Raw genomic sequence first — 27840 nt, 5'->3', positions numbered from 1 at the left:
TGATGGACTTCCCTTTGTAGGTGACCTGCTTTTTCTCTCTAGCTACCTTTAATATTTTTTCTTTCATTTTCACCTTGGAGAATCTGATGATTACATGCCTTGGGGATGATCTTTTGAAATGTCTTACTTGAGTTCTCTGCATTTTCTCAATTTGAATGTTGGCTTCTCTAGCTAGGTTGGGGAAATTCTCATGGATGATATCCTGAAATATGTTTACCAAGTTGGTTCCATTTTCCCCATCTCTTTCAGAGACACCAATGAGTTGTGGATTTGATCTCTTTACATAATACCTTATTTCTCAGAGGTTTTGTTTGTTCCTATTCATTCTTTTTTCTGTTCTTGTCTGACTATCTTGTTTCAGAATGCCAGTCTTCAAGCTCTGAGATTCTTTCCTCTGCTTGGTCTGTTCTGCTATTAATACTTATGATTGCATTATGAAATTCTTAAAGTGTGTTTTTCAGCTCTATCAGGTCTGTTACATTCTTTTCTGTAGTGGCTGTTTTGTCTGTCAGCTCCAGCATTGTTTTATCATGATTTTTAGCTTCTTTGGATTGGGTTTCAACGTACTCCTGTAGCCCAGTGATCTTTGTTACTATTCATATTCAAATTTCTATTTCTGTCATTCAGTCATCTTAGCCCAGTTCAGAACCCTTGCTGGAGAGGTGATGTGGTCATTTGGAGGGAAAAAGGCACTCTGGCTTTTTGAGTTTTCAGAGTTCTTGCTCTGGTTCTTACTCATCTTGTGGGCCTGCTACCCTCAATCTTTGAGGTTTCTGATCTTTGGATTTTTTTTTCCCTTTTATCCTATTTGATAACTTTGAGTGTTTGTGGTATAAGGTGGATCCAGCTGACTGACTTCATTTCTGGAAGATTTTAGGGGGCCAGTGCTCAGCTCCCGACTCCTGGACGGCTTGCTCTTAACTCTGGGGGACTTGTATTGGGCCCCGACTTTGTTCTCTGGTTCTTCAAGGCTTCGAAATCCACTGTGCTGGATTGGGGGACCAACTTGCAGCACCTGTGCCAGAGCGCTAGCAGTGCCAGGGTGCCTGCCTTCCTGTGGGTGTTCACCACAGTGGTGGAGGCAATGCAGCTGGTCAGGGTGTCAGGGACCTGCTGCTGGTAACTGGAGGTGATGTTGGCTTGGGGCTCTAGTCACACTGAAGCTGATGTTGGCTTGGTGGCAGGGCACTGGTGGATCTGGATTCCTTCTCTGTGCCCTGCAAGCAGGAATGATCACTCAGGGGCAGGGGATCTGGCTAGTTTTTATCTTTCTGCCTCATCTTGGTCATTCCCCTTCACCCCTGCCCTTCCCCCTCTCCCACACCATGTTCCTGCCATACTTGTGACTTCCAGTCTTTATACACGCTGTTCCCTCCGCCTGCCTTATTTCATTCTCCACCACTTTCTTCTCTAGGCTAACTCCTGCTGTCCTTCAGCTTTCTTCCCATTGCTGCCTCCTTTGGGGAGTCTTCCTGGTTCCTCAAAACTAAGTGCCCTTCTTAGAAGCATCTCAGATATAATGTGAGCCTCAAGTGTAAATCACATATGTAGTTTTGAATTTTCTATTAACCACATTTAAAAAAAAGAAACAGGTGAAATTAATGTTAATATTTTAAAACTAATATATCTAAAATACTATCATTTCAACACGTGATCAGTAGAAAGTAATTATTAATGAGAAGCTCTACATTATGTTTTTCATGCTCAGTCTTCAAAATCCATTGTAAATTTTATACTTACAGCCCATCTCAATTCAACTAACCACATTTTAAATGCTGAAAGCCACTTGGAAAACAGTGTCTATTAAAGCTGTATGTAAACATGTCCTGTGGCCCAGGAATTCTGCCCCTAGATGTGAACTCAACAGGTATATAATGTGTGCCAAAAGACATGTACAAGAATATTCATAGCATCCTTATTGGTTATAATCCCAGACTAGAAACAACCCTATGTTCATCAGCAATAGAATAGATGAATAAATTATGGTATATTAGCATAAGGTAATTCTATTTAGCAGCAGTTTCCAAACTTTCGGGTCGCAGGACTCCACAGTTATTGAGGAATCCAAAGAATGGTTTTTGTATAGGAGCTATAAATGTTTTTAAGAATATTAGGAATTAAAATTGAGTAATTATTAAAACATTAATTCATTTAAAATGACAATAAGAAACCTATTACATATTACCGTAAATAACATGTTAAATAAAAATATGTAAGATGACAACTGTATTTTCCAACAGAAACAAAAATTTTTTGAGAATAGTGGCATTGTCTTAGTTTTTGCAATTACCATAGGGCCAGATTTATATGTAAAACATATTTAATATAATGCCAGACAATACTTGTTGAATAAATGAATTCATTTATCTATAAATGGAGTAAATTACATTTATGTGATTCCTAATGTTGAATCATTTTTGCATTCATTCATAGGGCATACCACCTTGCTAATGATATATTTTAATCTGCTAGAATACATTTACTGATAATTTTTATACTTTGCATTTATATTTATGACATCAGTCCATAGTCAGTCTTAGCTTTCTTCTGCCCTCTACCTCTTTTTTTCCTTCCTGTAACCTAACCTCCCTCTTCTTCTGCTTGATTTTCATATCTGTTAATCCATTCTTTTAGAAGCACTTACGATCTTTTTTTTGTTGAGTTCAGTGTTTAGAAGTAGTATAAAAGATTCTAGTGTTCCAGTTATTATTATTTTGCCTTTTAAGATTAGAAAAAGAGAAGTAAGTGATTGTTTATGAACTATATAGGTACTGTAACAAGAAAGCAAAAATTAAAAATTTTGTACTAATAAATGCCGAGGGGAGAAATGTTTTCATTCCTAGTATGTTTAGACTTTATTTCACTAACCAAGATAATACAGATGAGCCTGTAAGAAGTAGATCCCTTCTTACGCATCAGCTATAGGACTAAGTAAGCCAGTAAGAGACCTCAGTGGAGATAGATCAGTTCCATTAGAAGTGGAACTCACATCTGAAGGCAGGAGCTGTGTGGGAGGTAAAATGGAGATGCTAAATGAGGACTGAGCTCAAGTCAGGGGGTAGGACTCCTGTATTCTGTCAGTAGGGTACATCCGGTTTGTGTGGATGACACTTTAAGACCAAACTAATTTGCTCAAAAAGTAGCAGACATAAAGTTAACCAAAATATGGCTCCAGTGCTATCTAAACTATGACCTAGTAGTGTACTAACATGATTACTTGTATATAAAAGTATTTGCCCAGGTACAAAGGATGGGAGATTAAGGAGAACCTACTACTATCGGTGCTGCTGGAGTGGATCACTGCACAGGGGCTAGGAGCCATATGAAAAATACAATCGAGTATTAAGAAATTGCATAAATTACATTTGTATACAATTCAACTTAACATTATTTTTTCTACTATGTAAGAATAAGAATCTGAGTGTTTGATTTGATTGCTGTGTGTGGGTGGGTTAGAGAGAATTAGAATATATGATTTATCTCTGGTCTTTATTTTATTATTTTATTTATTCTTTTATTCCCTGATCTAAGTAGGGGGCTAGCTACGATAAATAGAAATTATGTTTTTTAAAGGTTTATTTGAACTCTACTCTAAAAGCATATGTTCATGATGCCTTTGGGGAAATAACTCTAATTTTCAATTCCTTCATCCTTGAGTCAGTTTTGCTAATTTATATTAAGTTATATGTTCTAGAACGTTATTTTACCTATATTTCCATATTTGCTTTAAATTTATAAATAATATTATTTTTAAAATATTTTCTACATCCGTGATTATATCACCATAGTCATTCCTAATACCCATCTGTCTCTTGTCTGTCATTCTTTTCTTGAACAGACTTATCAAAGGTTTCTTTATTTTAGACGTTCTTCTCAAAGAACCAGCTCTTGGTTTCATGCTGTACTGCTTTCCTTGTTTTCTGTTTTATTAATTTTCTTTCACTATTTCTTTATTTTGTTGATTTTTTAGCTGGTTGTTTATTTTTAAATTTTGTTTTAGACATTATACAGTAAAACTGACTCTCTTTTTTTCTGGTGCAAAGTTATGTGACTGTTAACACATGTACACATTCATGTAGCTGCCACTAAAATCAGGATGTAGAACAGTTCATCACCCCCAGAAAACTCTTACCTGCTCTTCCTTTATAGTCACAACCATGTCCTCACCCATAATCTGTGATAGCCACTGAGCTGTTCCTAACCATAGTTTTGTCTTTTTAAGAATGTCATATAAATGGAATTGTCCAACACATAACCATTTGAGACTGACTGCTTTTACTCAGCATAATATCTTGGAGATTCATGCACATTGTTGCATCAATCACTAGTTTTATTCCTTGCCATTGTATGGATATACCACAGTTTATCAGTTCACCTATTGAAGGACATTTCCATTGTTTTCAGTTTTTAGCTATTATAAATAAAACTTCTACAAATATCCAGTATTTCTGTGTGGACATAAGTTTTTATTTCTCTAGGGCAGTGGTCCCCAACCTTTCTGACACCAGGGACCAGTTTTGTGGAAGACAATTTTTCTGCAGACCTGGGGGGAAGGGAGGATGGTGTTGGAATGAAACTGTTCCACCTCAGATCATCAGGCATTAGATTCTCATAAGGAGCTCCCAACCTAGATCCCTTGCATGTGCAGTTCACAATAGGGTTTGCAGTCTGCCACCAGGAGGTGGACCTCAGGTGGTGCATTAGTCTGTTTTCACACTGCTGTAAAGAACTGCCTGAGACCAGGTCATTTATAAAGGAAAGAGATTTAGTTGACTCACAGTTCAGCATGGCTGGGGAGGCCTCAGGAAACTTATGGTGGAAGGTGAAAGGGAAGTAAGGCACCTTCTTCACAAGGTGACAGGAAGGAGAATGAACACAAGAGGAACTACCAAACAATTATAAATCATCAGATCTCATGAGAACTCACTCACAATTACGAGAACATCATGGAGGAAACCACCCCCATGATTCAGTTACCTCCACCTGATCTCTCCCTTAACACATGGGGATTATAAAGATTATGGGGATTATAATTCAAGATGAGATTTTGGGTGGGGACATAGGCAGACCTTATCAGGTGGTAGTGCTTGCTCACCCACCACTCACTTGCTGCTGTGCTGCCCACTTCCTAATAGGCCACGGCCCATTACTGGTCTGCAGCCTGGGGGTTAGGGACTCCTGCTTTAGGATAAATACTTAGGAGAAGAATTGCTGGGTCCTAAGTTACACATACATGCTTAACTTTTTCAGAAACTACCAAACCGTTTTCCAGAGTGACTATATCAGTTTGCATTCTGACTAGCAGTGTGGGAGTGTTTCAATTGCTCTGCATCTTTGTCAGTACTTGGTATTGTTAATATTTTTATTTTTGTCATTCTAGAAGGGATATGGTGGTAGCTCGTCTGGTTTGCATTTGTATTTTTTAATGGCTAATGATATTGAACATCTTCTCATATACTTCTTTGCCATCTTGTGTGAAATGCTTGAGTTCATTACTCATTTTTAATTGGGTTGGTGGTTTTTTGCTGTTGAGTTTTGGGAGTTCTTATATATTTTTCCCCCCTCTGAATCTGTAGCTTGTCTTTTTTTTCTCTAGACAGTGCCATTGGCAAAGGAAAAGTTTTAAAATTTGATGAAGTTCAACTTGTCAGTTTTTTAATGAGTTGTTTTTTGTGTCATTTCTAAAAGCTCTTTACCTAATCCCAGATCAGAAAGGTTTCCTTCTGCTTTTTTCCTGAAAGTTTTAGAGTTTTATGTTACACATTTAGGTCTAAAATTCATTATAATTTATCTTTTTAAAAGGTATGAGGTTTAAAAAAGAGGTTCAGTTTTTGCATATGGATAACCACCAATTGTTCCAACACTACTTGTTGAAAAGATTATTCTTTCCCATTGAGCTGCCTTTGCACGTTTATCAAAGATCAAGTGGCTATATTTGCATGAGTCTATTTCTGGATTATATTCTGTTCCATTGTTCTGTGTCTATCATTTTGTCATTATCACACTTTCTTAATTACTGTAGCTTTATCCTAAGTCTTAAAATTGGGTAGCGTATGCAATCCTTTCAGTTTTATTCTTTGTAAAAATTAACTATTCTAATTCCTTTTCTCTTCCATATACATTTTAGAATCAGCTTGCTTTTATCTACAAAATGTCCTGCAGGGATTTTGATTGATACTATGTTAAATTTATAGATTACTTTAGGAAGAATTGATATCTTTACTATGTTGAGTTTTCTAATCCATGAATGCAGAGTTGCTCTGTTAATTTAGGTCTTTGATTTCTTTCATTAGTGTTTCATAGTTCTCAACACACAGATCCTTTGTATGTTTTGTTAGATTATACATATTTCATTTGGGGGGAGTTATAGGAAATAATATTGCTTTTAAATGTTGATTTTTAATTGTTTTTTGCATGTGTATGAAATGTGATTGATTTTTGTGTTGACCCTGTGTCTAAACTCACTTATTAGTTCTAGGAGTATTTGTGTAGATTTCTCTCAAATTTTCTGCATAATTATGTCTTCTGTGAATATGGACAGTATTATTTTTGTGTTTCCCAACTATACACCTTTTTAAAATTTATTTATTTTCTTGCCTTATTGCATTGGCTAAGACTTTTAGTACACTGAGTAGGAGTGGTGAGAGTGCTTGCCTGTTTTCCATCATGGGCGGAAAGTATTTCAGATTCCACCATTAAGTATGTTAGCTGTAAGGTTTTTGTAGATGCCTTTTTACCAAGTTGAGGATGTTCTTTTGTATTCCTAGTTTGCTAAGAGTTTTATTATGAATCTTTATTATGAACATTATTATGTTGTATTTTGAAAAATCCCTTTTCTGTATCTACTCATGTCATTATGTGATTTTTCTTTTTTGACTGTTAGTATAATGGATTACATTGATTGACTTTTTTCAAATATATAACTAGCCTTTCATTCTGAGGATAAACCACTTGGTTGTAGTGTATTATGCTTTTTTAAAAATAACAATTTTAAATGATGAACTTCAGCTTTTAAAAGTGTACAATTCAGTGTTTAGCATATTCACAAAGTTACACAACTGTCACCACTATCTAATTCCAAAATATTTGCATTGGCCCAAAAGGAAACTCTGTACCTATTAACAATCACTACCCATTCTTCCTACTCTCTAGCCCCTGGAAACTACAAATCAACTTTCTGTCACTATGGATTTGCCTATTCTGGGCATTCATATAAATGAAATCATACAATATTTGGTCTTTTGTGTCTGGCTTCTTTCATCTAGCATAATGTTTTCATGGCTTATTCATGTCATAGCATGACTGTAACATGGCTCAGTACTTTATTCCCAAAAATTCCATTGTATGGATATTCCACTTTGTGTATCTGTTCATTAGTTGACAGACATTTGAGTAATTTGCACTTTGGGACTATTATGAATAATGCTATGAATATTTGTGTGAAAGTTTTTGTGTGGACACATAGTTTCAGTTCTCTTGGGTATATACAGAGGAGTGGAATTACTGACTCATACAGTAATTCTGTGTTTACCTTTTTGAGGAACTCCAAACTCTTTTCCAAAGGGCAGCACTATTTTACATTCCCACTAGCAGTATGTGAGGGTTCCAGTCTCTCCACATCCTTGCCAACACTTTATTGTCTGTCTTTTTCATTACAGCTGTTTTAATTGGTGTGAAGTTGTATGTCATGGTGGTTTTGATTTTCATCTCCCTAATGGGTACTGATGTTGAGGTTCTTCTCATATGTTTATTGGCCTTTTGTGTTTATACTCTGAAGAAATGTCTATTCAAATCTTTTGCCCATTTCTTAATTGGTTAGAGTATCTGTCTTTGTTGTTGAGTTGTAAGAGTTCTTTAAAAATTGTGGTTATTAACCCCGTTATCTGATATATGATTTTCAAATATTTTATCCTGTTTTATAGTTTGTTCTTTTACTTTCTTAATGGTGTTCTTTGAGGCACAAGTGTTTTCAATTTTCAGACAGTCCAGTTTACCTAGTTTTTGTTACTTGTGCCTTTGATATTATATCTAAGAATCCATTTGCTAACCCAAGGTCATAGGGGTTTACTCTGGTGTGGTTTTTTAATTCCCCTAAGAGTTTTATAATTTTGCTGTTATATATAGGTTTCTGATCCATTTTGACCTGTTTTTTGCATATGATGTGAGGTAGGGGTCAAATTCATTCTTTTGCACATAGTTTCCTTTGTTCCAGCATTATTTGTTGAAAAAACCAGTCTTTCTCCCATTTAATCCTCCTGGCACCCTTGTTGAAAATCAACTGGCTGAAATTAATGAGAGTTTACCTCTCAGATCTGTATTTTATGACCTATATTGTCTATCCCTATGCTAGTACCACACTGTCTTCATTAGTGTCGCTTTGTAGTAAGTTTTGAAATCAGAAAGTGTGAGTATTCCAATTTGTTTTCATTTTTCAAGATTGTTTTTGCTATTCTGGATTTCTTGAATTTTCATATGAATTTTAGGATTAGTTTATCAATTTCTAGGCACAGGGGAAGGTAGCTAGGATTTTGATAGGGATTGCATGGAATCTGTTGAGCATATTTGTCAAGAATTGTCTTACCAATCTTAGTCCTTCTGATTGATAAACATGGGATATGTCTTTTCATTCATGTAGATTTTAATCTCTTTCAATAATGTTTTGTTCTTAAACTATTTTATTCCTTTTCATGCTATTGTAAGTGGAATTGTTTTCTTAGTTTTCAGATTATCATTGTTGGTGCATATGGATATACTTTTTCTTGTATCCTATGACTTGTTGAACTTACTAGCTCTAATAAGTTTTTGTTTCTGTGAATACCTTACGATTTTTCATATACAAAATTTTATCATATGCAAATAGGGATGGTTTTACTTCTTCCTTTCTGATTTGGTTTGGCTGCATCCCCACCAAATCTCCACTTGAATTGTATCTCCCAGAATTCCCCTGTGTTATGGGAGGGACCCAGGGGAGGTAATTAAATCATGGGGGGCCAGTCTTTCCCGTGCTATTCTCGTGATAGTGAGTAAGTCTCCTGAGATCTGATGTGTTTATGAGGGGTTTCCACTTTTGGTTCGTCCTCATTTTTTCTTGCTGCTGCCATGTAAGAAGTGCCTTTTGCCTCCCACCATGATTCTGAGGTCTCCACAGCCATGTGGAACTAAATCCAATTAAACCTCTTTTTCTTCCCAGTCTCGGGTGTGTCTTTATCAGCAGCATGAAAACAGACTAATATACCTTCCAATCTAAATGGCTTTTTTTCCTTACCTAATTCTCCTGGCCAAAACCTCTGGTATGGTGTTGAATGGAAGTGGCAAGAGTGGATATCCTTGTTTTTATTTGTAATCACCTTTAATTTTCCTGCTCTCTTACCACTTTTTTTGTCCTGTCATTTTTGTTTTTGTTTTTTTAATAAAATGACATTTATTATGGATTTTGTAATCAGTATATAATTATATATTTAAATTTTGCTTTACATACATAAGATCACAGCCAAGGAGGTTACCCATAATTTCACATTTTATCACTAGCTGCTTGTGCTATTTTATATTTGAAAATATTCACTCTTATTATTTACATCAAACAGTGATCTATAACTTTGTTTAAACAATAATAATTAAGGGCCTTTTCTTCTTTGGGACAATAAAAAATTAAATAACGTATTGAAGATACTACTAAGGAAACTCTACTTTTTGATTATGGCCTCTGCATTAAAGAGCTGTAGGAATTTTTCTAATTGTCAGATCTTCCCACAACCTCTCTGTTCAAAGAAATAACATCTTTGAAATAATTTGTGTGAGTACTTTACAAATCACAAGTTGATTCACAAGACCATATTAAAAGTCTCCTAAATATTTTGTATATCACTTCTCTTGATTATAAAATGTCAATAGTATGGACACACTCTTAATATAACAGAATATTAAATCAATTTCCTATCAACCCACGAAAGGCCTTTAGTAATTGTATTGGCCATTTCCACTGATTGGCAGGAGGCTCTTACCCTAAGGCTCCCATGGTTTTCACTGCATCATTTTCCTCACCAGACTTAGTTAATTTTCAACCTGAGGAATCACCTCTTCTACTTGATCACCTTGAGGTTGGTCTTCTAATTTTTTAACATCTGGTTCTACTTTAACTATAGCCAGCTTCTCATTTATAATCTGTTCTGTATACTTTCTATGTGCTGCATTTTCAGGGATTTGCTCAAGAACATCAAGAATCTTTGTGTACAATATTCTCAGCCTCTCTTATGGGCTCTTGCATATAGCCAATCCCACAAGGCCAGTGGTCTTCAGCACACCCACTATGACAGTGCCAACAAGCCAATGACCTGCCATTTTTTTTGAAGTCTTTAATCAGGCTGAATTTTATTTTGCTGTGTCCTCTCCCTCTCCCCCCATCTCCCCCTCTCCCCGTCTCCCCCTCTTCCTCTCTTTCCCCGCCCCAGCCTTTCTCCCCCTCTGTCTTTCCATTCTTCCTCCACAACCAAGTAACATGTATGGGGTGTGTGTGTGTGTATGTATTTTTTTTTTTTTTTTGAGATGGAGTCTTGCTCTGTCGCCCAGGCTGGAGTGCAGTGGTGCGATCTCGGCTCACTGCAAGCTCTGCCTCCTGAGTTCACGCCACTCTCCTGCCTCAGCCTCCCGAGTAGCTGGGACTACAGGCGCCCACCACCACACCTGGCTAATTTTTTTGTATTTTTAGTAGAGACGGAGTTTCACCGTGTTAGCCAGGGTGGTCTTGATCTCCTGACCTCGTTGATCCACCCGCCTTGGCCTCCCAAAGTGCTGGGATTACAGGCGTGAGCCACCGCGCCCGGCCTGGGTTGTATATATTTTTATGGGTACACAGCTAAAACTGTTTTTTTTTATTTTGCCCTCACGTTTGAGTAATGGTTTGGCTGGATATGGAATTCCAGGCTTCAATATTTTCTTTCAGAATTCTGTGTATGTTATTTTATCCTTTTGTAACTTTTACGTTAACCATTTTGGTTCTCATACCAAAGAGTTGTCCTCTTAGAAGCTTGTAATTTCCTGTTTCTATTTGGAGTTTACAGTTTTCACAAGTATGTGTCTGTGAGTTTACAGTTTTCACAGTCATTATTACCGTTTGTTATTTGGCGGACCATTTTATCTGAGCATATCAATATTATTCTAAAATAGTTATTGTGTGTATATGTCTAGTTGTGTGGATATATGCACACATATGTATTTATTATGGATATGTGTGCACATATATATGTCTACACCTGTATATGTGTTTTAAATCCATTTTATCCTGAAGGTTTCATCCATTTAGAACTATTAAGTGAATATTATATTACACTTAATAGAAGTACCTAGCTTTTTTTTGTCTCTTAGGTTTTAATATCCTTATCTTTTTATTCTATAATTTAAAGATTCTTCAGTTTAGTCTTCTAAATTATAATTTGTCTGTAATACGTCTATTTATGATTTTTTTTTTTTTTTGACAGAGTCTCACTCTGTTACCCAGGCTGGAGTGCAGTGGTGCGATCTAGGCTCACTGCAACCTCGACTTCCCAGGTTCAAGTGATTCTTCTGCCTCAGCCTCCCTAGTAGCTGGGACTACAGGCGTGTGCCACCACGCCCAGCTAATTTTTGGATTTTTTTGGTAGAGATAGGGTTTCACCGTGTTGGCAGGGCTGGCCTCAAACTCCTGACCTCAAGTGATCTGCACGCCTCGGCCTCCCAAAGTGCTGGAATTACAGGTGTGAGCCACTGCACCCAGCCTAATTTTCTTTTTTTTTCATAACGATAGTTTTGTTTTTTTAGTTAGCTATGCGGCACTGATTTGTGTCTTTCTTATCTCCCCTGATTACTCCCTCCCTGCCCTGTCCCCTACTCTCGTCCCTATACCTGAGAATATAAGAATTGTAGGTCCTTTCCTCAGAAAGTAATGCCTCTGCACACATTCACAGAAAATTTTGTACATAATGCGCGATTCTAGAATGTCTAAAAGCTCATTTATGACCTCTAGATCCTTGCTTTTCAAAGTGCTCTTGTAGAAACAGCTACATTGGTCCTGTCTGGTAGCTGGTTAGAAATGCTGAATCTCAGGGCCTGTGCCAGATACCAAATTGGAATCTTCATTTTAACAGATCCCTTGTGATTTATTTGATATTCAAGTTTGAGAAGCATTGCTGTAGGAGGTTAGAAACTTCTGTGATGTATGTGATATATATTCTTTTCCTGTTGTGTTACCTTTTACATATCTGGAGTATCATCTACAGCACTTTTAAAAAAAAATCATGACTTGATCACCAAAAGTGTAAAGTAGAAATATTTTGAAGTAGTTACAATATAGTATAGTATTTGAATAGCAAGCTATGCTATATGAAGTAGCAGGAGGCAAGCAGGGACTGATGTATACACTCATTCTTGTAACAATAGCAAACAGTTACGTAGTAGTTACTATGAGCCAGGCAGCATTCTAATCATTGTGTTTTTGTTTATGTATATGTGTTTGTATATATGTGTCTTAGTCCATTTGGAGCACTGTAACAAAATACCATAGACTGAGTGGCTTATAAAGAATAGAAATTTCTCACAGTTCTGGCGGCTGGGAAGTCCAGCATCGAGGCACTGGCAGATTTGATGTCTGGTAAGGGCTCACTTTCTGATTCATAGACAATGTCTTTTTGCTGTGTCCTCATATGGCAAAAGAGGCTAGCTAGTTCTCTGGGGTCCCTTTTATAAGGACACTAATCCCATTCTTGAGGGCAGAGCCCTCATGACCTAATCACCTCATGAGGTACAAAGACTCCACCTCCTAATACTATAACCTTAGGAGTTAGGATTTCAACCATATGAATTTGGGGAAGGATACAAATATTCAGACTCTGCGAATGTATGTATGTATATGTATTTATTTACACAGATTCATTTGCTTATCATTTGTTAATAATGATATATAATGACATATCATTATTAACAAATATATAATATAGTAAGACAGACCTAAGTTTGGATATTAGTTGTATGTCTTAGTTGTGTCCTTGAGCAACTTATTTACTATATCTGAAGTTTAGTTTGTTCATTTGTAAACTGGAGACAATACGTACCTCAAATATTTGTTCTAATAACTAAGTAAATTAAAATTTGGGAAAGTACATTAATTTGCTTATCATTTGTTAAGCAAATGAATCTGTGTAAATAAATACATATACATACATCAGCTTCGATACTATTTCCATTTTACAAATAAGGAAGCTGAGGAACAAAAAGGTTAAGTATCTTAGCCAAGGTCACATAATTAGTAAATGGAAGATCTAGGATTTGAACCAAGATAGCATAACCAAAAATCTTTGCTCTTAACCATTACACTATATTGTTCTTTTATAGTTGTACTTGGAGATCTCCATAAACAAAATGCAGCTCAAAAGCAAGCTGATTAATTCCTTATACATTTACCTTTTAAAATTTATTACTAGAACTCATCTGCTTGTGGTGCTGATAGATGAGCCAGACATGCCAGATCATTAATTCTTTCTGAATTACTTTTGGTTTGCTATTAATTGAGATTTCTAAATGGCAAGAAGCTAGATTATTGGATTTTACACTACCTACCCTCAAGGTTTGAAATAAGGTTATTAAATAACTTATGCAAATACTTTCTACATTAAATGTTAATTTTCTCCCATCTCCAGTAGATGGACAAAAGACAATTTATAGAAACAGTAATTGGATGGCTAATAAAATTAGAACAAAGATTAACTTCAAAAGCAGAGAAATACAAATACCACGTGTTAATTTAGTAAATATATAAAAATGAAACTGTTTTATCAAATATTCAATAAAGACATAAAAATAAAATGTGATTAGTGTTTAATGAAATGAGCATTCATACTTGATAAGTAGAAATGTTCATCTTTGCTGATGGGTTTGTTGGTATTATTTGACATATCATGGCCTTCTTTTCCTTACCACTTTTTTTCATAAACTATTTCCTAATTTTGAACATTAAATTGTTTGCAGTTTTGGTCACATAATGCTGTAATGAACATGCTTTTATCTTTGTTTGAATGTTTATTATGGTTTATAAAAGTAGAATTACTAGGTCAATGGTTGGAGTGTTTTCCAGGCTCTCATTAAAAACAATACCTAATTTGTATTGAATGCTTACCATGTGCAGTCATTACTCTAAATGCTTTACATATGTATGAACTCATTTAATCTTTACATCAAAAATATAAGATGGGCCCTATTTTAACTCTGTTTTACAGGAAACTGAGCCACAGTGGAATTAAAATAATTTTCTTAAAGTCACACAGTTAGAGCCAGGATTTGTTTTCCAGAAAGATTATACTACTTTACGCTTCTGCTCGTAGAATTTGAGATTATATACCCTCTTATGACTTCCGCAGTAAAATGTTGTGATAATTGCACAATAGCAGTGAGCACAACTAGAACCTCTAAATTATGGTCTCTAAATACCATTCCTCACTGAAAGGATCCAAGGGTCATTGGATGAATGACTGATTTCCATTCTAGGGCAGAAAATACAAGCGAAACCAGGGATGTTCTCTTGTATCAGAAAGCAAGGAAGCTACCAAAGACTAGTATTTCCAGCCAAAAGGACACAATGGCCAATAAAAAGGGGACTCCCAGTGACCAAAAGATGAGAGAACTTGAACATGATGAAAGAATATAACGAAGGCAGTTGGTTGAAATGCACTGAATTTATAAAAACTCCTTGGTTTATAACAATAGATGTGTAATAAGGAACACAAATACACACACACCACTACAACAACAGTGAATTACTGGATACAGTAAAAACAAATAGGCACTAACTCCATACTCTGATAACAAGCAATTATGAAGAAAGAGGGAAACTTCTTTGCAGAATTTTTGTTAATGAATGTGGAAGTAATGACAGGATTAGAATATCATTTTGCCAACCCTAATGAAATGATTTATTCAGGCTGTGATCATCAGTGGATGAAAGCATTAGACATATGGTCATGTGAGAACTTCTCAATGGAGGAATCAGTCTGCCCTACCTGGACCTATTGCTTAATCTGAGTCTTATGAAAAGTAGGGTAAGGAGATAGTGTATGTCTTCTTCTGTCATACGTATGAAACATACAGCATAAGCTCTGAAGTTTTCCAGCCAAAAATGTTGAGCCTGTGTCAAATTAAGATCAAGCTTCTGTAGCAGGGTTTGGCAAAACACGGCCTTTCAGTCAAATTCTACCTAATGACTGTTTTCAAATAACGTTGTTTTGTTTTGTTTTTTAAACACAGCCACTCTGAATAATTTACATATTGTCTGTAGCTGCTTTTGTGCTGCAGTGACAGAGTTGAGTAGTTGCAACAGAAACCGTATGGCCCACAGAGCCTAAAATATACTAGCTTGTCCTTTCACAGAAAAGGCTTCCTGATCCTTGAGCTAGATGAACCAAAGTTAAGTGACATCAGAAAGAAGCAACACCACAAAATATGGGCCTTCTACAGGACAGCTGATGTGGCTTCTTTAACTAGTCAGTGGTATGGAAAATGAGGGAGTGTCACTCTAGGCTAAGAGAGACTTAAGCGCAACAACCAAATGAAATCTCAAGACTGTTTTGATCCTGCTTCAAATAAGCAAACTGAAAAAACAGGAGACAACCAGGAAAATCTGATTATTGCCTGGCTATATTAAATGTCATCAAGATTTATTATGAATTTTAAGTAGTAGCATTATAGATAGCTGGATAACATATTTTGAGAGATATGTATGTTGAAGTATATGGAGGTAAAATGATATGTGGCATTTGCTTCAACATACTTCACAAAAAGAAAAATACAGCAAAGACAAATTGATCTCAAGATTCTTTGATGTCAAGGCTCATATACTTTATACTGTATCATCATGCCATCATTACTATCTATGGTAGGTTTTAGTGTTGCCTCCTAGGTTGCTGTGCACAACAGCTACCAACCTCTCTTTTAAATGCCCTAATTCCTTGGTGTCTTTGTCAATGTAAGCACACCGTTGTGTGCTTACTCCTGTTTCCGCTATATCTAAGCACGATTGACAGAGGGACATCCATCAAGACTGGATCTGTATCTTCTGGTCTTGGTGGTAGAAGAGCCTCGTATTTGATACTTGATTCTGTTCTTCAGTAACTGTGAGATTTAGTCCTGACAGGTTAATTTTTTAGTCTCAACATCCTGGGCCTTTAAAGGGGGAATATCAGTTACTCCTGGAATTGTTTCAAAATTAAAGGATACGTTTGTTCTGTAAATAATGAAATTATTAACCCAAATGAGATCCATAAATATTTTGGAAGGTATAGTGAGGGAATTGATGCATGATCTTTATAATAAGACAGACCTAAGTTTCGATATTAGTTGTATGTCTTAGTCGTGTCCTTGAGTAAGTTATTTACTTATCTGAAGTTTAGTTTCTTCATTGGTAAACTGGAGACAATATCTACCTCAAATATTTGTTCTAATAACTAAGTAAATTAAAATTTGGGAAAGTACATAGTATAGCAACAGATACATGCTAATTAAATATTTTTTCTTTTTTTTCATTTGGGGAAATACACCTGTATAGTATAGCTAGACATATTTACAATGGATAACTTAAAAAACTTTTTTTGAATATCAAATGGTATGATTAACAAGAATTATGCAGAACTTACGTGAAGAAAATTCCTCTAACATAAAGAGGATACTAAATAGAGAGATGTCATTTTTTTTGGATAGGCATGTACAATATTGTTAAGAGGTCCTTTCTCTCTAAACTATTTTTTTTTTAATTAAAAAAGTTTTTATTTCAATAGGCTTTTGGGGAACAGATGGTGTTTGGTTACATGAATAAGTTGTTTAGTGGTGATTTCTGGGATTTTGGTGCACCCGTCCCAAGCAGTGTATGCTATGCCAAATTACCCAGTGTGTAGTCTTTTATCGCTCACCCCTCCTCACCCTTTTCCCCGAGTCCCCAAAGTCCATTGTATCATTCTTATGCCTTTGAGCCCTCATAGCTTAGCTCCCATTTATGAATGAGAAATAAAGTGTTTGATTTCTCCATTCCTGAGTTACTTCACATAGAATAATGGTCTCTAATTCCATCCAGGTTGCTGCAAATGCCATTATTTTGTTCTTTTTTATGGCTGAGTAGTATTCCATGGTATATGTATACCACATTTTCTTTATCCACTTGTTGATTGATGGGACTTTGCACTGGTTCCTCATTTTTGCAATTGTGAATTGTACTGCTATAAATATGCATGTGCAAGTATCTTTTTCATATGACTTCTTTTCCTCTGGGTAGATACCTAGTAGTGGGATTGCTGTATCAAATGGTAGATCTACTTGTAGTTCTTTAAGGAATCTCCACACAGTTTTCCATAGTGCTTGTACTAGTTTACATTCCCACTGGCAATGTAAAAGTGTTCCCTGTTCACCACATTCCATGCCAATATCTGTTATTTTATGATTTCTTGATTATGGCCACTCTTGCAGGAGTAAGGTGGTACTGCATTGTGGTTTTGATTTGCATTTCCCTGATCATTAGTGATGTTGAGCATTTTTTTCATGTTTATTGGCCATTTGTATATCTTCTTTAAAGAATTGTTTATTCATGTCCTTAGCAGACTTTTCAATAGGATTATTTGTTTTTTTTTTTTCTTACTGCTCTGAGTTCCTTGTAGATTCTAGATATTAGTCCTTTGTTGGATGCATAGTTAGGGAAGATTTTGTCCCACTCTGTGGGTTGTCTGTTTACGCTGCTGATTATTTCTTTTGCTTTGCAGAAGCTTTTTAGTTTAATTAAGTCCCATCTATTTGTCTTTGTTTTTGTGGCATTTGCTTTTGGGTTCTTTGCCATGAAGTCTTTGCCTAAGCCAGTGTCTGGAAGGGTTTTTCAAATGTTATCTTCTAGAATTTTTATGGTTTCAGGTCTTAGATTTAAGTCCTTGATCCATGTTGAGTTGATTTTTGCATAAAATGAAAGATGAGGATCCAGTTTCATTCTTCTACATGTGACCTCCCAATTATCCCAGCATCATTTGTTGAATAGAGTGTCCTTTCCCCACTTCATGCATGTTTTTGTTTGCTTTGTCAAAGATCAATTGACTTTAAGTGTTGGGCTTTATTTCTGGGTTCTCTATTGTGTTCCATTGGTCTACGTGCCTTTTTGTTTGTTTGTTTCTGTTTTTTTTGTTTGTTTGTTTTTGATGAAGTCTTACTCTGTCACACAAGCTGGAGTGCAGTGGTGTGATCTCAATTCACTGCAGCCTCCGCCTCTGGGGTTCAAACAATTCTTCTGCCTCAGCCTCCTGAGTAGCTGGGACTACAGGTGTGCACCACCACACCTGGCTAATTTTTGTATATTTAGTAGAGACAGGGTTTCACCATGTTGGCCAGGCTGGTCTTGAACTTCTGACCTCAAGTGATCCTCCCGCTTTGGCCTCCCAGAGTGGTGGGATTACAGGAGTGAACCACTGTGCTAGGCCTACATGCCTACTTTTATATCAGTACCATGCTGTTTTGGTGACTGTAGCCTTACAGTATAGTTTGAAGTCAGGTCATGTGATGCCTCTAGATTTGTTCTTTTTGCTTAGTCTTGCTTTGGCTATGTGAGCTCTTTTTTGGTTTCATATGAATTTTAGGATTATTTTTTCTAGTTCTGTGAAAAATGATGGTGGTATTTTGATGGGAATTGCTTTGAATTTGTAGACTGCTTTTGGCAGTATGGTCATTTTCACAATGTTGATTATACCTATCCATGAGCATGGGATGTGTTTCCTTTTGTTTGTGTGGTCTGTGATTTCTTTCAGCAGTGTTTTGTAGTTTTCCTTGTAGAGGTCTTTCACCTCCTTGGTTAGGTGTATTCCTAATTTTTTTTTTTTTTCAGCTATTGCAAAAGGGTTGGGTCCTTGATTTAATTATCAGCCTGGTTACTGTTGGTGTATAGTGGTGCTACTGATTTGTGTAGATTAAATTTGTATCCTGAAACTTTCCTGAATTCATTTATCAGTTCTAGGAGCTTTTGGGATGAATTTTTAGGGTTTTCTGGGTGTGGGATTATATCATTGGCAAACAGCGACAGTTTGACTCCCTTTTTACCAATTTGGATGCCCTTTGTCTCTTGTCTGATTGCTCTGGCTAAGACTTCCAGTACTATGTTGAATAGAAGTGGTGAAAGTGGGCATCCTTGAATAGAAGTAGTCAAAGTGGGCAATCTTGTTCCTGTTCTCAGGGGAAATGCTTTCAACTTTCCCCGTTCAGTATAATGTTGGCTATGGGTTTGTCATAGATGGCTTTTATTGCCTTAATGTATGTACCTTCTATGTTGATTCCACTGCGGGTTTTAATTATAAAGGGATGCTGTATTTTGTCAAATGCTTTTTCTGTGTCTATTGAGATGATTGTGATTTTTGTTTTTAATTTTTGTTTATGTGGTGTATTACATTTATTGACTTGTGTAAAACTATTTCTGCATTTCTGATATGAAACCCACTTGATCATGGTGGGTTATCTTTTTATATGCTATTGGATTTGGTTAGCTGGTATTTTGTTGGGGGTTTTTGTATCTGTGGTCATCAGGGATATTGGTCTGTAGTTTTCTTTGTTATGTCCTTCCCTTGTTTTGTTATTAGGGTGATGCTGGTGGCTTCATAGAATGATGTAGGGAAGATTCCTTCTTTCTCTATCTTTGGAATAGTGTTAATGGGATTGGTACCAATTCTTCTTTGAATGTGTGATAGAATTCAGCTGTGAATCCGTCTGGTCTTGGACTTTTTTTTGTGAACAATTTTTTAATTATTTCAGCCTTGCTGCTTGTTATTCATCTGTTCAGAGTTTCTGTTTCCTCCTATTTTTCAGGAATTTATTCATCTTCTCTAAGTTTTCTCATTTGTGTGCATAAAGGTGTTTGTAGTAGCCTTGAATGATCTTTTGTATTTCTGTGATATCAGTTGTAATATCTCCCATTTCATTTCTAATTAAGCTTATTTGGATCTTCTCTCTTCTTGCTTAATCTCACTAATGGTCTGTTAATTTTATTTATCTTTTCAAAGAACCAGCTTTTTGTTTATATATATTTTGTATTGTTTTTATTTGTTTCAAATTCATTTAGTTCTGCTCTGATGTTTGTTTCTTTTCTTCTGCTGGGTTTGTTCTTGTTTCTCTAGTTCCTTGAGATGTGACCTTAAATTGTCTATTTGTGTTCTTTCAGACTTTTTGATGTAGGCAGTTAATGTTATGAATTTTCCTCATAGCACTGCTTTTGCTGTATTCCAGAGGTTTTGATAGGTTGTGTCACTATTGTGCCATTCAAATAATTTTTAAATTTCCATCTTGATTTCATTGTTGACCCAATTATCATTCAGGAGCAGGTTATTTAATTTCCATCCATTTGCATGGGTTTGAGGATTCCTTTTGGAGTTGATTTCCAATTTTATTCCACTGTAGTTAGTCTAAAAGAGAACTTGATGTAATTTTTATTTTCTTAAATTTATTGAGACTCGTTTGTGGCCTTTCATTTGGTCTATCTTGGAGACTGTTCATGTGCTGATGAATAGAATGTATATTCTACAGTTGTTGGGTGGAATATCCTGTAAATATCTGTTAAGTCCATTTGTTTTAGGGTATAGTTGAAGTCCATTGTTTCTTTGTTGACTTTCTGTCTTGATGACCTATCTAGTGCTGTCAGTAGAGTATTGAAGTCTGCCACTAATATTGTGTTGCTCTCTACCTCATTTCTTAGGTCTATTAGTAATTGTTTTATAAATTTGAGAGCTCCAGTGTTAGGTGCATATATATTTAGGATTGTGATATTTTCCTTTGGACTAGTCCTTTTATCATTATATAATGTCCCTCTTTGTGTTTTTATTTATTTATTTATTTATTTACTGTTGTTGCTTTCAAGTTTATGTTGTCTGATATAATAATAGCCATTTCTGCTCACTTTTGGTCTCCATTTGCATGGAATATCTTTGTGAGTGTTTATGTTTCAGATGAGTCTCTTGCAGACAGCAGATACGTGGTTGGCGAATTCTTATCTATTCTGGCATTTTATGTCTTCTAAGTGGAGGATTTAGGCCATTTACCTTCGATGTTGGTATTGAAATGTGAGGTACTATTCTTTTCATCATGCTATTTGTTGCCTGAATACCTTGTTTGTTTTCATTGTGTTATTTTTCATTGTGTTATTTCATTGTGATATTTCATTGTGTTTTATAGGTCCTTTGAGATGTATGGTTTAAGGAGGTTTTATTTTGGTATGGTTCAAGGATTGGTTTCAAGATTTAGAGCTCCTTTTAACAGTTCTTGTAGTGTTCACTTGGTAGTGGCAAATTCTCTCAGCATTTGTTTATCTAAAAAAGGCTGTATCTTTCATTTATGAAGCTTAGTTTTGCTGGGTACAGAATTCTTGGCTGATAGTTGTTTTGTTTAAGGAGGCTAAAGATAGGACCCCAATCCCTTCTAGCTTGTAAGGTTTCTGCTGAGAAATCTGCTGTTAATCTGATAGGTTTTACTTTATAGGTTACCTGATGCTTTTGCCTCACAGCCCCTAGAATTCTTTCCTTCATCTTGACTTTAGATAACCTGATGACTGTGTGCCTAGGTGATGATCTTTTTATGATGAATCACCTGAGTGTTCTTTGAGCTTTGTATTTCAACGTCTAGATCTCTAGCAAAGTCAGAGAAGTTTTCCTTGATTATTCCCTCAGATATGTTTTCCAAACTTTCAGATTTCTATTCTTCCTCAGGAACACCAATTATCCTTAGGTTTGGTCATTTAACATAATCCCAAATTTCTTGGAGTCTTTGTTCATTTAATTTTTAATTCTTTTTTCCTTGTTTATATCAGATTGGATTAATTTGAAAGCCTTGTCTTCAAGCTCTGAAGTTTTTTCTTCTACTTGTTCTGTTGTTTCGATTTTCCAGTGTATTTTCCATTTCTCTAAGTGTGCCCTTCATCTCCAGAAGTTGTGATTGTTTTTTATTTATGCTATCTATTTCTCTGGAGATTTTTCTGGCCATATCCTGTAACATTTTAAAAAAAAAATCTTAAAGTTGGTATTCACCTTTCTCTGATGCCTCTTTGAGTAGCTTAATAATCGACCATCTGAATTCTTTTTCTGGCAAGTCAGAGATTTCTTCTTGGTTTGGATCCATTGCTGGTGAGCTAGTGTGATCTTTTGGGGGTGTTAAAGAACTTTGTTTTGTCATAGTGCCAGAATTTTTTTTCTGGTTCTTTCTAATTTGGATAGACTATGTCAGAGGGAAGATCTCGGGCTCAAGGGCTGCTGCTCAGAGTCGTTTTTCCCACGGGTTGCTCCCTTGATGTGGTGTTCTCTCCCTTCCCGTAGTATTCCTGAGAGGTGAACTGCAGTGATTGTTGTTTCATTTGTGGGTCTAGCCACCCAGCAGAGCTACCAGGCTCTGGCCTGGTACTGGGGAGTGTCTGCAATAAGTCCTGAGATGTGATCCATCTTCAGGTCTCTCAGCTATGGATACCAGCATCTTTCCAGTGAACATAACAGGGGAGTGAAGTGGAGTCTGTGAGGGTCCTTGATTGTATTTTTGTTTAGTGCACTGGTTTTTTGTTTGTTGGCCTCCAGCCAGGAGGTGGCACTTTCAAGAGAGCATCAGCTGTGGTAGTGTAAGGAGGATACAAGCTTGCCCTAAGGTCACCTGGATAAGGTTTCTCAGGCAGTGGGTGGGACCACAGAGCTCCCAAGAGATTATGTCCTTTGTTTTTTGGCTACCAGGCAGGTAGAAAAAGATCATCAGGTGGGGGCAGGGTTAGGTGTGGCCGAGCTCAAACTCTCCTTGGGCAAGGCTTGCTGCAGCTGCTGTGGGGAATGAAGGTGTAGTTCTCAAGCCAATGGAGTTACGTTCCCAGGAGGATTATGGCTGCCTCTGCTGTATCATACAGGTCGCCAGGGAAGTGGGGGAAAGCCAGCAACGACAGGCCTTACCCAGCTCCCATGCAGCCTGAAAGGCCGGTTTCACTCCCACCGTGCTTCTCCAACAGCACCAAGTTTATTTCCAGGCAGCCGGTGAGCAAGGCTGAGAACTTGGCCCAGTCTACAAACCTCCCTGCTGAGAAAGCAAGCAGGGCTTTCAGGTTTCATGCCTCCGCCCCTGCCAAGACTTCTGTGCATGTATCTGCACTCCCCATTTTCCCCCTCCCCCGGATTCTGTCCAGTAAACTTCACATTCAGTTGAAATTGTTACAAAGTTCAATTGGAAGTTTCCTTCTCCCTGTGGTTTTTTGCCAGTTTCACTGGCAGCCCTCCCCAAGGACCCCTGGAAGACAAAGTCAGAAATGGCTTCCCTGTGGACCTAGAGTGCCCACAGGGCTCTTCCCACTGCTTCCTGTACCCCTATATTTCACTCAGCTTTCTAAATTAATCTCAGCTCCAGGTAAGATCAAGTTCTTTTCCCTTGATCTGGACCAGTGAGGATGTGCGTTTAGGGGCAAACGTTCCCCCCTCACACTTTGGGCACTCACAGTTTTTGGCTATCTCACAGAGCCTGCAGCAGCAAGCAGCTTCATTCAAAGGATCTGTGGATTCTCTAGGCTTTCTTGGTATGTCTCTGTGGTAGTTCTTGGAGCAAAAGTTCATGACGTGGGTCTCCACACACTGCTCTGTCTGTCTGAGTGGGAGCTGCAAGTTAGTCCTGCCTCCTGTGCACCATTTTTTTTCTTACATTGGATAACTTTTATCAATTATGTGAAAAAGGATAATTCTCTGCTTCACATGTGATACTTCTGTAGAAAAATGCCAAGCTGACAGGTTAACTGGAAGATAGTACTTTAAGGTTCCATGAAAGAGTAGGTAAGCTATGAGATGACTTAAGTAGAAGTAAGTGAAAAGTTAGCTATTTGCTGAGAGAAAAAAAAAAATTGTATTTTTAGTAGAGAAGGGGTTTCCCCATGTTGGTCAGGCTGGTCTCGAACTCCCAACCTCAGATGATCTGCCCGCCTCAGCCTCCCAAAGTGCTGGGATTACAGGCATGAACCACCACGCCCGGCAAAAAAACAAAAAAACAAAAAAAACCCAACGTATTTATACATTTATTAGATTGATGGGCTATAAGCTGTTAAGAACCCAGGAGTCACTGAAGATCAAAAATGGTAAATTTAAAAAATGCCATTTTCTTGGTATCCTCCTCCCTAACAAGTTCTAAAGCTAATGCAGAGCAAAGTCCCTTACAATCTAAAGACTGAAGCTGCTCAAAATGTAAAATATTTGATAGTCATTTACCAAACATTTTGAAAGACAGTGATAATAAATTTCTCTCTAATTCAAGGGAATAGTTGGGTTTGAAATCTTCCACTTGTGGCTTTCTGACTTCGTTCACTCGTGGAAGAATGCCTAGCTTTCTCTTTATACATTCTTTATCCTTTTCCTTCTCTCCTCTTACTTACAGTATCATATGAAACCAAATTGTTAATTATGCAGAGGATGTTTCATGCCTAATTCCAAAATCTGATAATTTTTATTCATTAAAACAACAAACATTTACTGAGATCTCACTGTGTCATAAATTGGGAGATGGTTGCTGGGGAATAGCAAGGCAGGGAGAAAGAGAGTAAGAAAGAAAAGGAAGGAGAGAAGAAAGAAGGGGAGAAGGACTTTCTTTGCCCTGAGGTAGTCAACATTTAGTGTGGAAGACTAGCAGTTAAAATGTGGTACATATGTATATGGAATACTACACAGCCGTAAAGAACAAAATCATGACTTTTGCAGCAACATGAATGCAGCTGGGGGCCATAATCGTAAGTGAATTAGCACAGGAACAGAAAACCAAATATCGCATATTCTCACGTTTAAGTGGGAGCTAAACATTCACGGATGTAAAGATGGGAACAGTAGACACTGGGGACTACTAGAGGTAGGAGGGAGAGGGATGTGGGTTAAAAAACTACCTGTTGGGTGCTATGCTCACTATCTGGGTGATAGGATCCATACTCCAAACCTCAGCATCACACAATCTACCCATGTAACAAACCTGCACATATACCCCCAGTATCTAAAAGTTGAAATTATTTTTAAATATTAATAACCCCAAAATATGATGAGGATTGTGGTAGTAATATGCTTATAACTCAATACGTACTAATACAATGTAATATGTGAGCATCAAGGAGGACCCCTAACTCATCCTAAGGTAGACAGAAATGTATTTCCTGAACTGGGTTGAAGGAGTTAGACAGTAACCAGTGGCAATGCACTCAACTTTTCCATGCAAAGGGTACATCATATTCAACAATGGCAAAATTTCAGAAACTGTATGTATTTTAGTAGTGCTGAATCCAAAATATATAAGTACAAGGTAAAGGCAGAAAAGGAGTAGCAAAATTTAAGGGATGGAGAGATAGAAGAGCCAGATTATGGTGAGCCTTAGAGACTCTTAAGACATGGAAGGAATTGAACTAGTTACAGTTTTATAAGCTGAAGATTAATGTCAGATGTACCTTTAAAAAAGATCTCTGGTAGCATTGCAAAGAATGATAGAGGATTCATGAGAGAATAGTGCAAAAAGGATCAAAGAGTTGTGAGACCAAAAGTAGGAAAACCAGTTTGCAAGCTAATTCATTTATTTATACATTCAGCAAATATTCATTGACTGTCTAATATGAACCAGGCACTATTCTGTGTTCTGCCCCTTTGAAGCTTATATTTAATGCAGTAAGAAGGAAAGAAATATCAAAGACATGGAATAAAGAAATAGCAGGAGAGTTGGAAAGAACTGAGAACTTAATATATAGTGCATGAAGGGAAGGAAGGAAGGAACGATAAGGAAGAAACTGAAATGACTTCCAGGTTCCTACTTGAACAACTGGGAGATGCTGGTGTCATTCACCAAGGTAAGGAATATAAGAGGAAGAGCAGACTGAGGGTAGATAAGAGTTTAGTCTCACACCTACCTAGTTTGAGATACCTAGGACATTAAGGCAAAACTGTACAGTAGAAAGTTAAAAGACAGTATTTATTGTAAAAATTGGACTAACATCTCCTTCATAAGGTGATTGTGAAATTAAATGTACTGAAACATGGAAATTCCTTAGACCATCATTTGGTACATAGTACATATGTTAGCTGCTATTATTATTTCAAGATTATGGGCTTTGAGCTAGACAAATTTGCTTAAATACTGGTAGCACCACTTGCCACTTTTGTTACCTTGAACAAGTCTCTTCTTTGAGTCTTTTTTTCTGCATGTAAAACTGGAATAGTATCTATTTTAGAGGGGTGCTGTAAGAATTAGTAATGATGTATGAAAAGTACCGACTACAGTGACTGGCACAGTATAAGTGCTCAGTGACTACTGGGAGTCAAATAAAAAATTGCAGTTTAGGAGAAAGTTCAGATTAGGGGTTGAAATTTGGGATCTATCAATATGGAGTACTTGAACCTTTAAACATGTATGCTGAGAACAGACTTTCTAGAAAGGGAAAGGATAATATGCCAAAAGATCCCTGAATAGTTGGAAAGAGAGGCGATTTACTAAGAATAGTGGTTGAGGAAGTTTGTTGGAAACTTGAAGCAAATAATGGAGGGCTGATAGAGTTTTCAAGGGCATTGGAGATAGAGCTGAGTCAATTATTTGAAGGTTATTCAACAGCATTGAGTATCCAGATGAATTGAAACCATGAATTTACAGTGATACTGTTCTTTGTAGTTATATGGTTTTCTCCAACTTTAAGAAAAGTGGAGGCCGGGCGCGGGGGCTCACGCCTGTAATCCCAACCCTTTGGGAGGCTGAGGCGGGCGGATCATGAGGTCAGGAGATCGAGACCATCCTGGCTAACACGGTGAAACCCTGTCTCTACTAAAAATACAAAAAATTAGCCAGGTGCGGTGGCAGGCGCCTGTAGTCCCAGCTACTCGGGAGGCTGAGGCAGGAGAATGGCATGAACCCGGGAGGCAGAGCTTGCGGTGAGCCGAGATCGCACCACTACACTCCAGCCTGGGCGACAGAGCAAGACTCCGTCTCAAAAAAAAAAAAAAAAGTGGATTCAGAGTTGATGTTTTTTAGGATAAAGTGTTTTCTAAGTAGGTCATTGGTATCCGTTTCCACATGAGCTTCAGATGTGCTAGGGGTAAAAGCTAGATTGAGGAGGGTTCAGGAGTAAATGATAGGTAAGGAAGCTCTATTAATCAGTATAGATTCTTCTTTCAAAAACTTTGGCTGAGAAAGACCAAAATAGGAAAATGTAAGGAAGGAGATGCACTGGCAAGAAAGTAGTGGTTTTGCTTTTGTTTTTTAATGGACAGGAATTACTTGAATGTATATTTAAGAGGAAACAAGGGAACCAAAAGAGAGGAAAGAAAGGTCTGAAGTTGAAGCAAAGAGATGGGCTAATGAATGACTCCAGGATCCAGAGTGACCTTAGACCTAGTATGTCCTTGACACTCATTATAAAGCCTCTGATAAACTTGAGATTCATATTTATTTATTTATTTATTTATGACAGAGTTTTGCTCTTGTTGTCCAGGCTGGAGTGCAATGGCGCGGTCTCAGCTCTCTACAGCCTCCTGAATTCAAGCGATTCTCTTGCCTCAGCCTCCTGAGTAGCTGGGATTACAAGCATGCACCACCACACCCAGCCAGTTTTGCATTTTTAGTAGAGACGGGGTTTCTCCATGTTGGTCAGGCTGGTCTCGAACTCCCAGCCTCAAGTGATCTGCCTGCCTCCCAAAGTACTGGGATTACAGGCGTGAGCCACTGCACCCATATTAATTATATAATAATTATATAATTAATTTAATTATATCGTTATATATGATATACAAAATATAATATAATATATAATTATATATAATTGTATATTATATACAAAATATAATATATAATTATATA

At 37.0% G+C, this 27840-nt stretch overlaps 1 protein-coding gene and 1 pseudogene across 3 annotated transcripts in view; one reads left to right on the top strand and one right to left on the bottom strand.

Moving 5' to 3' along the window:
- Positions 1 to 27840, top strand: part of LRP12 (LDL receptor related protein 12) — a 99618-nt gene that overhangs the window by 12816 nt on the left and 58962 nt on the right. The window lies entirely within an intron of this gene.
- LOC103786648 (NADH dehydrogenase [ubiquinone] 1 alpha subcomplex subunit 5-like) lies at positions 9926 to 27503 on the bottom strand (annotated as a pseudogene).

Source organism: Pan paniscus, chromosome 7 (genome assembly GCF_029289425.2).
Source record: "Pan paniscus chromosome 7, NHGRI_mPanPan1-v2.0_pri, whole genome shotgun sequence".
Classification (NCBI taxonomy): Eukaryota; Metazoa; Chordata; class Mammalia; order Primates; family Hominidae; genus Pan; species Pan paniscus.
Note: the sequence above shows the minus strand (reverse complement) of the source record. Positions and strands in the feature narration are given on the sequence as shown.